At 41.6% G+C, this 15,977-nt stretch overlaps 1 long non-coding RNA gene across 2 annotated transcripts in view; it reads right to left on the bottom strand.

The window, feature by feature from the left end:
- Positions 1–3,933: 3,933 nt before the first annotated feature.
- The window catches only part of LOC135436440 (uncharacterized), a 178,734-nt gene continuing 166,690 nt past the window's right edge, over positions 3,934–15,977 (bottom strand). Inside the window, exon 3 of one of the 2 annotated variants that reach the window (XR_010437523.1) lies at positions 3,934–4,888. This is a non-coding gene — a long non-coding RNA (uncharacterized LOC135436440). Of the gene's footprint in view, positions 4,889–13,700; positions 14,410–15,977 lie in introns of those variants that run through there. The other variant, XR_010437521.1, reaches the window with a different exon arrangement.

A 15,977-nucleotide genomic window follows, 5' to 3' on the forward strand; every position in this document is an offset into this window, starting at 1 on the left:
ATCACATGACCTGTGGCAGAGAATTTAATTGAAATTTTCGTTAAACAAGCGCATACCAGGTGCTTACACATGTCCCTGCCAGGGGATTATCCAAAAAGGACACTCGCTGCACTGCAATTCCGAATCAAAGTTAATCAATTACGAGCAGTCACAACTTGTCAGTCAAGTTATATGAAACATTTTATCCTTTTGCATTGCCAACACGAAACATTTTGCATAATACCCCAAGTCAAAGCCGAAACTACGCCCACACAATATCCCTCAAAATCAATCAACAAAATGTCGACATGAAAAACAATTATCGTGATAGTTTCGGTGACAATTTGAAATGTTGCCACCTATGCGAGGTGTCGATTATTATTTGGCTTTTGTTATTTTCGCCCCGGGCAGACGCCCCGCTGCCAGACGGCACACGAATATTTGCGGCTATTAAATTGCGTATACAACATGAAGCCGCGCCCACTTTTTATTGATTTATTTAACCCTTTTTATTGTGCAATCGCTGCTAATGTACCTTACATAAACGCATATATAGACATTTTAAGTGACTGTAAAATATTGATATTCTTCGCTGATTCTCCCACATTTCTGAGTGAGTTGTTGCTGCCGATTTTTTCAGCGCAAATAATTTATGGCATTTTTTGATAGGCAAATGGCACGCGCTAATCAATGCGTCGTTCAAATATTTTTCTTCACCCAGCCTACCCTCAGACGCTATAAATGACAAACTTCCGTTACGCATCGCTTGCCAAAGGCAGTGGAGGCATGCTACAGTGCCTAATAGTCGTGGGCCACGACATGGAAACATGATTCGCGCTGGGTAAATTAAATGCGCATTGAGACAATTGCCGAAACAAGTCGAAAATGTTGACGATTTGTTGTTCCTTTTTGATATAACCGAGCAGTGATATGATGTCAGTGTAATAGGTTCGACACTTTATTGAGTGCAAACCTAATAATTGGGAATTTTATTTGCCAAACAACTGTGGAGAATACTGAATCGGCCGTCATTTTTAATCAATTAAATTTTACGATCAAATATATACTACAATCTGCGCTGTTTTTATAGAATAGATGAGAAAAGCCATTTGGAGTTCTTTAATCAAATCAGATATTTTTGTTTTCAGCCTCGATCTATTAACAGTACCCTCAAATTGCGTGTATTTTGTATGTTCGTATGTTTTATTATTTATTAAATGAGTTAGAAAGAGAGGAACAGTAATTATAATTATAATAATAATAACGCTTAAATTAAGTATGATTTCTGCATTTAATTTAGAAATTTGTTGTATTTTGGCGAGTGTGAACATCATTTTCTATATATTTTCTATGGAATAGATTGGTTGAGTTAAGGGACAATGTTCTTTGTATGAGAAGATATCTCAGAGGACAGGTTTCAAATATCCGAGTCCTTGAGGTTGGAATGAGTCTAGGAATAATTTGAAAGCGCTTTAAAGAAAACAAAACTGGGCATTAAACTAGAATATCCATTTAAAGAATGAACTTTCAATAAATCTAGACTTTAGTAACCAACCAATCATTTGAGGCAACTTTTTGTTCCTTACTTTGAAGTCATCGAGCTATCGATCGAAAGTCTGCACTGGATGAATATGGTTATGTTGTAATACACACGTGTGCATATTTACCTCCATTTAAAAGCCAGGCTGAGATGGGAATGGGTGGGCTCTTTGGGTGCGTGCAAAGCATAACTAAACGTAGATTTTAACATAACTGGCTTAAAACTACAACGGGCACATCTAAAAGCTAAGAGAGTGCTATAACTAAAACAATACAAACAACAACAGCAACAACTCGAGCAACAGCAACAAAAGTGGCAATAACAATAAAAACCAAAAGTACTTTTACACGCACTTCAAATACAAATAAAGCACTCGCCGCGACGGGTATATGTGTGTGTGTGTGTGTGTGTGTAAGCGTGTTTATTAGCGCTTGTGTGTGCGCATTTTTGAGTGGACGATAAATAAATTAGAAAGTTGCAAACGCGCAAAACGCTGTCGCTATAGTTAAATTCTCGGCGTGGCACAAGGCCCGCAACGCGGGACAGCTAGGGCGACGCACTGCGACATAATGGCGTCCACTTTGTGTTCTTATGCTTAATTTGCTTAAAAGGGTGCTGGAATACCGTACCCGATTGCACTGCTGCACACACACACACACACACACACATAGACACACACACACATGCACAGTAAAACGGGCGCGCCAAACTGGTACGAGTAGCCGGCGTCGGAGAAGGGGCGGCAATTGAACTGGCCATAGACATGGACACGCAATGCAAATGTGTATTTTACATTTCACGCACAATTTTCCATTTTCCACTGCACGCAATTTACCGCTTAACGCACAACTCCGGCACAGTCTTTGCCTCGCGCGCCAATTTAAAAGCAACCTCTCTCGCACTTCCTTGCAACCAAAAGCCACCGGCTCATAACACATGCAGAACGACATGTAGGCGACAGCTTAGCGAACGCTAAGCAAGTCCAAGTCCTGCCCCTGCTCAGTCGCATATTACATCACTCGCAGTGTGGTTCGACGCGCTCTTTTCAGCCATGTCACGTTGTTGTTAGCATTCTCTAAGTGGTGAGCAGGGAGCAGGGATCAGGGGCAGCGGATAGGGTGCATATGGCATGGGGCATACAACATGTGCGTGGCCAAATAGTTGAAATAGTTTGATGCACACTTTTCAGCGGCTCTGACTTGGGCTTGGCCTTTGAACCCGCACCGCCGCACCCCTGCATTAACCCCACAAATTGAGACCATACGCATTGCTCGTTGAATTGTTAATATCATTTCGGTGGGAGGGCATACGCATTTAAATGAGGCGCACGTACGCGGACGATTTGTCACAAAATAATTTTTACGACTTTACGACTCCATTGCCAGTGACCAAACCCAATTCAAACGAAACCCACCCCACGAACTCGCGCATATAATTTTCATTCTTGCTGCTATTGTTGTTGATGTTGTTGTTGTTGTTGTTGTTGTTATTGTGATTTTTGTTGTCGTTGTCTCTGTCACCAACTGCGACAATAATGCTTCGATTTAGTGTAAGACGCGTCGCACACTTGACAGCGCTGCTGGTGATTGCCCTTGTCCGGTTAACTGAAGTAGAGACTGACTTAGCATTGGCTAATACTTTTACGTATTTAAAATATACGAGCAAATGCCCTGTACCCATTTAAAAATGAGTAGTGTATAACTGTAGTAGAGATATGTTTGCTTCTTAAAGCAAGTTATCTGACTTAGCTATGCCCAGGATTTAAATTAACTAGTTTTGTCTTTATCATCCAAAGTCATCGAAATTCATACATTCGCTTTGGGAGCTAGATACATTTGATTTGATAATTACTTGTACGTGAATTTGTATACCATATGCTAGCAATTTACTTGTGAGTTTTTTCCTCTGTGTCCCTTGCAAATGTGAACGCTATATCCGATAACTAACGAGTGGCAAGGCATTTGCTGATGGAGCGCACTTGGCAGAGAGTAGGTCTGTTGTTTGCGTCTTTTTCAGTTAATTTGATGGTTGACCTTGTCACTGAATCAATGAAATTTTCAAATGAAGCGCGCAATGCACCAACCGCAAGGCGTGTCGTGTCAATAGAAGCCACCCGATCTAAATCTAATTAATTGTTTTGCTGTCGCCGCAGTTGTTGACGCCCATACACACACACACATGCACACACAGACACTCACATACATATATTTTCAAAGAAGCTGACAATTTTAAATTTAAATGACGTGCGAAAAAAGAAGAATTTAATTTTCCACTCGTGTCTGCAACATGAAATTCACTTTCTATTGCTGCCGCGAAAATGGCAACCGATGTCGGCGAGTACACTGCAAGGAAAAATCCATTAAAGTCAAACTTATTTTGAATTTGAAATGTACATATTTTGCAAAAATGGGAACTAGAACTGAAGATCAGCATTAGTAGCGATATATATTTGAATTCAGTTAATATATTAAATCATTTACTCAATAATTGAGGCATTAAAATCAAGTTGGTTCCAGAGTATTTTTCGATGTGCGTTTGTTTTGAGTGTGTCTTCCACTATTCAAGTATATTTACTTCTCAGCGAGCAGTTGATTTTTTGTTGCCGTCGCGAACTGATTCGCAATCCGCCTCAGAGTCGTTGCGGTTGTACAGCAACTCAAGCCGCTAGACATTTGGCAAAATGACAAATTTGCCGAGTATGCTGTCGCTCAAAACGGGCAGTGGGCGGGGCTGGACGCAGGCCATGCGCTGGCTCCGGTGGTGGATGGGGTGGTGTGCAGCAGGACAGCCAATGGCACAGCGTTTGGTTTCAGTTTCAGTTGCCATCAGCCATCCGCCATCCGCCGCGTGACGCTGAGTTTTGTGGCTGTTTGTCTGCCAAATGCGTTGCCTACTTTTAGGCTGGCATAATGAAATTCCAACTTTTGACTTATTGACGACAACGAGGACGACGGCGATGGCGACAACGACGAGGACAACGACAAGTTCACTTCTCAGTTTGCTAGCTAACAGCGCAGCATGTTGTTGTTTTTGTCGTTGTTCTTTTTCTTGTTGCTGTTTTATGGAATACGGCTGCTGCAGGCGACGCAGCGCCGCTTTAGCTTTTGTATCATTTTTTTCGAATTAATTTGTATTTGCATTTTGCCATTGTCCTAGAAGTACTTGATGCAAAGTGAAATCGAAGCCAAATTGAAATTGTGTCAAGTGTTAAGTTCATCATCTGATTAAATAGATTTTATAATCATCTTCGCACATAATTTGTACTTTTATGTTTATATATTCGCGGTGATCCATGTATATTCCATTACTATATGGAAAAGCTTAGTTATTATCTTGTTTAATATATCTCCATAATTCCGATGAAAATACCTGAAGAAGAAGCATAATTAACTTTAAATAAACTTCTGCAACCTATTGCATTTTTAATTACTTACAACATATTTTATGCGAGTATTCTAGAAGCGTTCATAACAAACGGAAATTGTGAAATCTATTTATAATAGACCTCGGCTAAACAATACGCTTAATCAAAAAAGCAAAGAATTTCTTTGACAATAAAAGCTGCCAAAGTGCAAGCATTTAGTACTAAATTCCCAATTTCGGGTTTGTGCTAATTAAGAAAACTTCTCACAGTGGACTCTAGACTACAGCAAATAGTTGAAATATATACATCATTTAATTTTGTATTTTAGCCAAATATTTGTATTAAACAAAAAGCATAAATTAGTCTCTATTTATATTTGCATTTTTTCCCATTTTGTTATGTGCTTGTCTGTGTGTTTATATGTGTTTATTGAAATTGGGAATGCAGAAAAGTTCGGTTCAGCTTTGTTTTAATGAATATGCACTGAGCAATGTGCATTCCTTGGCGCTGGCTATCTGCAGGCACAGGAAATTGCGCAATTTTCTAGATGCTTTCACACCGCAATAAGTTGGGATGAATTGAGAATATATTTAGTTTATTTTTTGTTTTTTGTCACTTTTGTCTGGAACTGTTAAACGGATGACAGGATTCACGCTCCACTGGGCTTTTCCTCTTAATGGAATTCTCACCTTTAAAGTAATATCCGCTGGGCTTTTGAAAATTAATTTGCGTTTTAATTGACTTCTACGAGAAGCGAGAATTTTCGGTGTTTGCTAGAGGCGAGCTGCGTGGGCTTGTCAATATTTACATGCTACACATTAATTATATGTATGCAGCATACACATACACATACACACCCACTCACATCCACATACATATTTAAGCACAGGCATTAGGTACAACAATGGCCAATTTCCTGGCCGGTTCCACGAACAAGCCGCGGGCGAAATAACCGAACTGAGCAGCTTATTAGCAGGTCAGCACGCGAGAGCCGCAACAAACGCGGCCAATCAAAATTATACCCCACCCAGCCTTTAGTCCACGCAGCTGGCCAAAGCCATCGAACTTTTACGCATTGTTTATGTTAACAAAATGTAAATAAGTGTTGCGTACAAACGATGTTGACGATGACGAAAACAAAAGGCAATTAAATTTGTGGCCAAAATAAAGGCGCCGGGACACGCAAGTCGTTGGTAAGACTTGGGGCAACAACAGGTGTTGCGGCTTACAGGGTTGGCTTCCCAATCAAAAGAAACGAAAAGCTAAAACACAAAAAAACCAAATAAATCAAATCGTGGGCAGACAGACGAAGCATAACAAAACCCACACACACACACACATCCTTATACAGGGAATTGGAGCAGCCCCCCAGGACATTGCATATCGAATAGTTTTATCGAAGTGGTCGCCATTTACGCAGCCAATCCGTCGCCGCCTGCTCTCTTGTCGACGCAGTTTGCTTAAGTGTGCTCGCGTGTTAATTGTCGAGGAATGTGCTTGCCACGGCGATAATATTGGACAGCCAGCTATCCAGCTGGGCAGCCTAACGTGCTCGCTGACAATTCAAAATTAACTACGAAATTGACCATAGTTGCAAAAGTAACGCATAATAAAGTGGCGCATATAACCTATAGAAGCAAGTAACAAATTTGTATTCTCGATTGCGAGATACCCTGGATCCCGATGGAAATCGCTTGTTTTTTTATCTATGGACAAGCTGTATGTACATATTAATGGGTTTTACTTCAAAATGCAGAAAAAGTACGTTTTGCCATCGATTTAGCTTGCATATTAATTATATTTTGTTTGTGAAGGCCGTTGAAATAGTCCATCGAATTTAAACTTGGTAAAGGCAACTTTTGCTGAATAATGATGTTAGTTAATGACACTTGTGATTACATTGATAAACGAATTTCTTGAAAACTTTTTTGTTTTTTAGTAAACGCATGTGTTAATCCATAACACATTTTTCAGTATTGTACAATGGCTTATTTTCGTAAGACTACATTTTAAAAACTGTCAACCATTGTCCAAGAAACACGAAAATGAGGATTTAATATCTCATAACTATTTTCCAGAGGTGACGCGCTTATTCTAGTTAGATCAACCCAACACTTAAGCTAACAGAAGAAATATGCTATATGAGGTAAAAAAAACTTTACCAAACCCAATATTCTTATTAGAGAATTGCAATATTTACAGTCAGTCCTTGACCTAAACTGGAGCTGTCGGGTTCCCTGATACGACCTAGCGTTCAATAATCTATTAATATAAAACGCCTAAAATAGATATACGAGTTTTTGATATCACTTGTAAGGTCGTCAAATTGCTTTTGCTCTATACCTAAGTATTCCGGTTCTGGCAGCCAAATGGGCAATCTTTCTTTAACGACTATTAAATGCTGGCTGCCGCCATTAAAGTCACTTCCGTTTATTTTTATCGTTTTTAATTGCTTTTTTTCGTCTATTCCGGTCGTGTGTTGTTGTCTCCTTTTTTTTGTGGCTGCCTCATTTGTCGCCGTGTGTGTTTGCTCGTTCATTTTATTTAGCAATTTATTTCACACGTAGCCCCCCAGAAGCGAAGTGTGCCTACTACAGTGCTTGGCCGGGGCAGTGTATCTGGTGACTGTTTTTAATTTTAGGCTATTATGAGCTGTCCAGTTGCCTGCTGGCCCCTGCCTTTACCGGCAGCACGGGTATGTTGCCCATTTGCAGTCCGGGCCAAAATTATGGCCACACATATAAATTGTCAAGCGGCCATTCGTCTTGCAGAATAAATGTTGCAATTTGTTGGCTTTGCGTTGCGCGCGAACTCTCTGAAAAGATGGCACCCAAGATAGTCCACAACAGCTTCCGCTGCGCACAAAAGTATGCTATGCTTTTCGTACCATTTCCAACCCGCCTTTAAAGCGCCGGCGTGCACCTTCGCTGACCACTGACCGAACAGGAGCTGGAGTTAGAGCTGGCGGTAGGGCTGGCAGAGCTATAAATTCCATTGCAATGCATGCGACTCCATGTGCGACGCGAGACACAAATAACTCACAGTCTGCATGGCGCAGCGCCTTTCATTAGGAGCGGCCTTCGCTGACCACTGCCGGCATATATTTGCGCACAATTAATTATTATAAATGTCGTGGTCTCCATCCGGACGCAGACCCGGGTCCGAGCCAGCATGCGGATGCGGTTACGGATGCGAATGCAAACGCGAACGCTTGCACAAAGTCCCACAAAACGTTCTCCGTTTGCCGGCAAGCGAAATTGTTTATGAAAATTTATGATTACAATATTTGTGTCGCACTGCATCTTTCCCACCCCCTCTCGGCAAATAACTTGTATTTGCTCTATGTGGCCGTTGGATTTTATTTATTTGAGTCGACACTCTGATGTGGCACGCAGAATGCTTGCAACCTGCAAGGCTTTTACCACATGCGCCCATGTGCCGCCCCAACGCTTTGCCACTTCACGAGGTTTATGTGAAGAGAAAAGCTGATTATGCTTATTGCCTTTTAATGCTACATCTACTTGCGCATTAATGTATTACCAACACACACACACGCATGCGTACTCACACGAATGAGTTTGCATTTCTATTGATACTTTACTCACAATTGATTTCACATGACTTCCTGCTTGTTTATTCAAAGAAAAACTTTTTAAGTACAAACACATACACACACACATAAGCATACACTTCAGTGCGGCCTGTTATAGTCAATTTTAAATCAGAAATATCCTTCATTCATTCATTCCTTGATGTTGTTTGACGCCTTTTCCATGCTTTTGTGTCATTGCTGTCCTGCTTTCGATTCCTCTCAAGCTCTGAATCTTGCAAGCTTTTATTTGCTTAAATTATCTTTTATTTATTTGCTTAATGGCTATCGATTTACTTGGGCTGTAATGGATATGCGATTGTTTAAAATGTTCGCTTCTGACAAATGCTCAAAATGAAACAATTGAATTAAAAATATGGATATGTTTGCGAACTGTTTGTACATTTGTAATTCAAGTATATATATTCAAAAATTAAGTGTGTTTGCAGTATTCAATACTTAAAGTTATTTCGTTAATAATTTTCATTGGAATTGGGTTAAGCTCTAAGAGTAGTTGAGTCCAAAAAAAGTGCATTGCTTAAGCTAAGCACATCTTAAATTATATATAAAAGTGTTTGCCCCGACTGAATGAGGTTCTCACCGAACGTTTATCAACCAGCAGCCAAAACCGCAGCTATTATATTTTGGGTTGAACGTGAGATTAAGTTTTCGATCTAAAAGTTTCGAAACGTTGGTCAAAGACTGTATAAAAACCATCGACAACGACATAAAGTTTTGCTTTGCAAAGGTTTCTATGCGTCGGATTGACAAGCGAGAGGTCGCCGGTTCAAATTCAGCAGCAATTGCCAGCTTTTGTGTATGTTTATTAAATTTGTTATTATTCACAAAGAAAAAGGCATATTAAAAACAAATAAGTGTGCGTTTGTCGGAGGTAGTGCCTGATAATATTTGTATCTTTTTGCAGCAGGTGCGAATTACACAAAAAAGGTCGCTGTAAATACGTTTCCAACATAATATGCATGGCATCTTCTGAATATTATTTGCAGTATAATATCTTTATAAAATTGAGAAATGTATTTTTTCTAAGTCAATACCCTAGTCAATATACCCTTTCCCTCATTCTTACGCTCCCCATCTATATGCAGCTAATGCCTTTGCATTTGCAGCTTGTTCATTATTTTCACATTCATCATTTGAGCATTTTTCGCTTGAGCGCCACTTTAGACGCCTTGCCTAGATTTGCACCCCTCTCATCATCAAGCTGCAGCACCCTCTGCACCGCTGTGCGTTTGTTATCAGACTTCATGCAGCTAATTATGCGCTAAGTAGACACGGTACACACAACAGCAGTAGCAACAACAAAAGTAAAAGTTACAACAACAAGAGCGGCACACCGGGACGCAGTGGCGAGCGGATAATTTATGGCCGCGATTGCAGCCAAAAATCCTTTGTCGAAAAGTTGCAAATACCTGGAACTTAATGTTGGACTTTGAACTGGCGAGCGACTCTGGGCCCAACCAAAATATGATAAATGTTGTGCGGAAGTTGGCGACTGACACTGTGCCACGCCTCCTGCCACACGGCCCATCTCGTGCGGCCTTTGAGCCGCATACCCTGCCCGCTCTCTGGCAGCCAGGACAAGGTGCGCAAAAGGCCGTCAATTTGCGAATATGCGCGCCGTCGAAATTCCCGCAGACATAAGCATTGGCATTACGAGTAGTAGTCGCATTGCTATCTGGGGTGGCCAGTTGCATTGTGTGTGTGCATGTGTGGGTGAGTACCAGTGTGTGCGTGTGTGTGTGTGTGTGAGAGGGTCGGTGTGTCTTCATTATGAGCATCCGTTTTGGGAATTACCCGGCCTTTGTGGTGGTCGTTCTCTAATGCAGTAGATAAACAGCGCCATGGAAGCCTTTAGCTATTTGTCACATGCAATAGGTATGTGTGTGGGTGAGTGGGAGAAGCTTAAGGAGCATGCTGCGTATACGCAATATTGTGCTGCTAGCTAATCCCTAAGGGAAATTGAATTAAAACGCAAACTCAAATTGCAACGTATTTTCCATTTTCCATTTCACAATCTCAGCTCCCATACGAGACGTCGGCTCGAAATTAACGACAGTCATAACTTTTTCAACGCGACATTTTAGTTTTCGGTGGCTCGGCATTTCACACGCTGCCAAAACGTTTCCGCTTCCGCTTGCAGTCATAACTTTTTGCCTCTGTCATGCCATTTTTGTTGTTATTTTTTTTGCTGTTGGAAAGTTCGAGCATGCCAAAAACTGTGACACTCGGCGTGGCAGGCTTCAGCCGATGCAACTTTCGCTGCATTTGAACTTTGGCCTGCTCTGCAATAGGCAACAGCCAGCACCCGCAGGCAGCAGGACACCACAGCTAACAGCTAAGGTAAATAAGCCGGCAACATGCGGCAACTGCGACGTGTGCGGCCGCCACACGCATTGCCGCACCGTTTAATTCAGTTGTGTGCGCGGATTGTGTGCTATTTGCCGCGCACTTTTAATGGGACTCAATGCAACGTTAATTGTTGCCTTAGAAAAACCAATTGCCAAAGCTTAAACTCAGCTAAGCCTCTTAGCAGCTAACACACCTCTCTAATACAGTTAATAATGAACTCATTCTGATCAAGTGACAGGCATTTCGCTATAATTCGATCCAATTATCCGATCCTTTTCACAATATTTCGTATTTCTATTTCTCATACTTAAATTATATACATGGTTCACTTTTGTCACTCCAACTAGATACATGCAATTCTTCAGTCTTCTTCAGGTTTATAGTACTATTTTCAGCTTTTCTTAACAAATTTATTAAATTAGTATTTCAAATGCCGTTCACGATACCCATTTCAATATCATTAAGTAAATTAAAAGCTGGAAAAAAAGTAATTAACTGTTAAAAGGTTGGAATATTTTGTCTTTTTAAGATCACAAAATGAGTCCCACCTGCCCCAGTAACCCATTAGATTGTTACATTAGCTAATTGAGAAAAGATTTAGAAGAAAACAGAAATAAAATTCAAGAGAATTTAATTTGTATATTTTTAATTTATTTAACTCTGTTATAATTGTTTTTGCTCCTTTCAATTCGTGTCATATTTCTTATTTTAATATTTAAGCCTTTGGCTTGACATACATTTCAAAAATTATATTGCAAATTAAAGGAGCTAAGAAGGAAAACGACGCCCGGTTTCGGGGTCGTTCGGTTGGCCTCGAAATCCTTGCCGCTCTGGTTGCCCTGGTGCTTAAGTTTCGAAACCGCGTACAGAATTTGCACTTAGCACGAACCTTTTGCTCATTTGGCTCCTTCGACTGTGCTTGGAGATGGGCGCGTGTCGAATTTGTTTAAAGAAGAGCACTAAAGTTGTCATATACGTTAACAATATTTCGTACAAACTGCCAGCTGGTTGCGAATAGATTGAAGCTTCCTCAGGAAGATATCGTATCACATCGTTTATGCTCGTGTCACGAGGACACGCGCCCATCACTGCCATCGATGGCCTCGCTGGGTGTTCGTCTGCTTTTCGAACTCATTTGGAATATTTTTTCTAATTACTTTAGGGATTAATTTAAAGAAGCAAACGAAGTGTGCATACATACAAGCACATTTATACCGACTGATTTACATACACATACACACATACACACATACACACACACACACACGCTCACACAGACATACACTCAAACATGCAACACGTTTCTTTACTTTTAATTTCAATTACTTTTATTATAGCCAGCAAATGCGTCCAAATGAAGCTAACAAAAAGAGGTCATATATATAAGCCTACATGTATACTTATAGGTAGAGACAGGAATATGTATGTATGCTTACACACATTCATATGCACACAGTTACTCACGTAAATGTATGCACTTATATTATCCGCACGGTCTGAAGAAAGCCTGAGCGCAGAATGAAAGTCAACTTATTAATTTTCATAAGAGTAATTTTGTGTATTTTATGTTTGGCTTGCGCCTGAGTACTAGGAACGCATATAAAAAGTATAAAAAAACAAAAACAGCAACAACAAAAAAACCATGCCACATCCAGGGTGGCAACAACAAATAGCAGCTCATGAGCGTGGCGGAGCTACGTTAAACGGTTAAGGACATGCAAAAAAGGGCGCGCTCTGATGAGTTGATGAAGTGTTCAACGCCTGGCTGGCCTGAAGAGACCCGAGAACCCCGCGAACCCCGACAAACCCGACGGTTCGGTCGCTGACGGGACGCGGACCGGGTGCCAGCTGAACTTTGGGGGCTGCCCGCTGCGCAAATAAAAAGTCAGGTTTTTAACTAAATGACTTTTTGTTGTTGTGCACACGCATTGCTACACATAAACGCACTCAGTGCGGTAACAAAAAAAAAACCGACAACAACAAAAACAGCAACAATGCTACACAAATACAGTACATGTGCATGCATGTCGACGTGTATCGTAATTATTTTGATAGCGGCAGCCTTTTTCTCCACACATATACATATCTACATACTTATGCCTATATGGATGTGTAACTGTGTGTGCGTGTGTGTGTGTGTTAGGTGCCCAAATGCGTGGCAGCGTTAAGTAAAATTGCCAGGACCTCACCTTTTTTTGCGGCCTGTATCTGTGTGTCTGCGTGTGTGTGCTTGTGTGTTGGTGTAGGTGGGTTTCGGTGCCTCTCTGTTTTCCTCTTATGCGCTCTGGACGGCAGCGGCCCGAGTTGGTTTGTTGTCTCGTTGATTATGCGCTGATAACAAATTATTCACTTGGGAGCAGACTTCAAGCAATACAAATACAAACACACGCACGCGCATTTATGTGTGTCTGGCTTACATGAAAACATTAGACGCGAAAGGGGGCGTGTGTGTGTGTGCTCACGCCCCCAGTCTATATACGTTGTAGGGACTTGGGGTCTGCGTGTCCAAAATTAATGAAAAGCCGCCGACGCCGCAGTAAAACCCCAGACTTTTTGCCCATTTGCTGTGTCACCTGCATTTTTGTATGTGCTTTATTATACGAGATTACCATCGCTAAACAGGCACTGACATTACACACAATATTACGCATACGCCGTGGGACACACTGGTATACACAATTATTCCAGGTCTTTTGTTCAAAGGTCAATTAAGCAGCGAAACTCATGCATCGATTCCAAAAATACGTACGTAGTGATAAATTCATACAGCGACTAAATCATTCAACAAAACGCCTTGAGTATATTTCAGCTAATAATCCATAATTATTTTTATTTATAGATATAGAATACAAGTGCAGATTAGCAATATATACAGATGGAGTTGATTGTCAAGAGTAACATAGACAGTCAGGCTTGAATATTAAAGATAACATGAATATTCCAAAAAGGGCTATATCCGTTTTGACGACAAGCACAATGAGATGGTTAGGTCCAGAATATTTTTCTGCGTTAAGGAAGTCGAAGCTTTGGTCAAGGAGCAATACTCGCACTCTGTGTAGTAGAGTTTTTAGAAAACCTGACAGAGATTCTCCAGAGAATTCTGTCTAAAGCTGATTTATATAATGCATGATGTGTCAGACTCTTGATCCAAGTTTTAGTATTTCTTTCCATTAATTTGTTTTTACTTCGATTTGCATCTTTAACCACGGCTAATCCCACATGCTCAGATACAATCTTTGTTTTCTGGCTCCCTTCACCCGACTTTGGGAAGGAGTCCACATGCCATAATTAAAAGACGTCATTACTGAATCGCTGGGGAATTAGGCTCAACTTATTTATATTTTATCTATTGGCGAAAGGCTCTGAGAAGCGTCACAACAAGCGGCCAGGGTAATAAAAATAGCAGTCCCAAATTCAAATGCTTGCGGAAATAGATAGCACAACTTCCGGTGAGCCAATAAAAATAAAAAAGGACAACTGGCCAAATGCACCCCAGAGGCTGGACGAGCCGCCAGGCGGCCGACTGGATGTTGGTCCTTAATTCTCACTTTTCGCATGCGACTGCTGCTGTGGCACAAAAAAACAAAACGGTGAGTTTGTGTTTAAAAATAGCAACAATAACTACTACAGCAGCAACAACAACAACAGCAACAACAAGAATGGAGGACAGCCCATTGGAATCGATGGCAAGGATGTCTTCGCTGCTGCTGGGCAGCTGCTTCTGGGCGACAGTTGGCAGAGAATCGTTTGGTCCTGGGACGAGTCGCCATTTATCTTAATCTACCTTTTAACTTATCTCGTTGTTGTATTTGAACTTCTTATGGTTTCTTTTGCCCGATTCTCGTCTCTCATTTCTTCCCGGTCTGCGCCTTGCGCTATTGTTGCAACAAAAATCAATTAATTATTTATCACTTAAACTCTCCGCCACTTGTCATTATGTCATTGTTTACTCATTGCCCTGGAGGAGGAACACCGAACGGCGGACGGCAGCAGCAAGCGAATATTTTCTCTGCTTTCAACTTTATCAATACTCAATTGAGATGGCGCGGGGCTTGGTTTGGGGTTTGGTACCGGGGAAGCAGCATTAGCTGACCCCATTGATGTTTGTGCGCTTAACTTTGCGCCGGCAGTTTGTCTCGACGGGCCTGGGCCTGGGTTGGGGCGTAGGTTAAGGGGTTGGGGGTTGCCCTTGTGATGCCTTCCAGCCGTTATTCTTCTTATTTTATTTAACTTAATACTTATGTTGGCATTTTTTCTTTCTGGCCACCTTCAATGCCGATGTCGTCGCTGTGGCCTTTTGCAACAATCGAAATCCCCAATTGACAAAAAGAAAACCAATTTAGCAGACAACGACAGTAGGCAAGGCACGCCAAGGCCAGACGGCAGCGGAGCGGTTATTTCGTCTTGTGTCTTGTGACTCTGCTGCAAGCACACGTTGTGATAAATTCATCAGGTGAATGCCAAAGCACCCGCTCTCCGCACCTCGAGCAGCACGCCACCGTACAAATCCAGCTCCTTGATGCGGCTTGCTGTGGCGCCGCATCAAACGACAATTGAATTTGCTATGTTGAAAACTTGGACGGCCGCCTCAATATCGACAGATGGCTTGTTGCTTTTGGCTTTGCCGTTGGCCATTGGCAACACTCGACCATGACCAGGAGCCGTGGCCATAGCTGTTGCCTCACATTCCAGTTGTCGTTAGTCGTATTTATTTAGTTGTGTTTGTCGTCGGCATGCCTTCAATTAATGTCAATTTGTTTTTAAGTAAGCTATCGATGGCAACTTGGAAGCGATTCCATTGACATTGGCTGGCCAAATGGTAGAGAGGCCAGCGGTGGTGGAGGCGCGGGGTCAGCCGACAGGCGACAGGTCGCAGCTGACAAAACGCATCAAATGAAATGAAAACGTATGAGCGGGCAATTTGTTTATATTTGGATCCACAATCTAATATACCCAAAATGAAGCGAACGCTCAATGTTGGCCCCCTAACTGGGTCAGGTGATCAACCCGACGACAGCTGATGTGTGTGGATATAAACTTAATGTTAATGTCTTGTCCTCGTCCACGTTCTCGTCGACGTCGTCGTCGTCGCCGTCGTTGACTCTGCGTCTAATAGAAGGCTAGCAGAAATGTTT

The sequence above is a fragment of the Drosophila montana genome, unplaced genomic scaffold, assembly GCF_035044405.1.
Source record: "Drosophila montana isolate Dmon_TW-CO22-7 unplaced genomic scaffold, ASM3504440v1 contig_3733_1, whole genome shotgun sequence".
Classification (NCBI taxonomy): domain Eukaryota; kingdom Metazoa; phylum Arthropoda; class Insecta; order Diptera; family Drosophilidae; genus Drosophila; species Drosophila montana.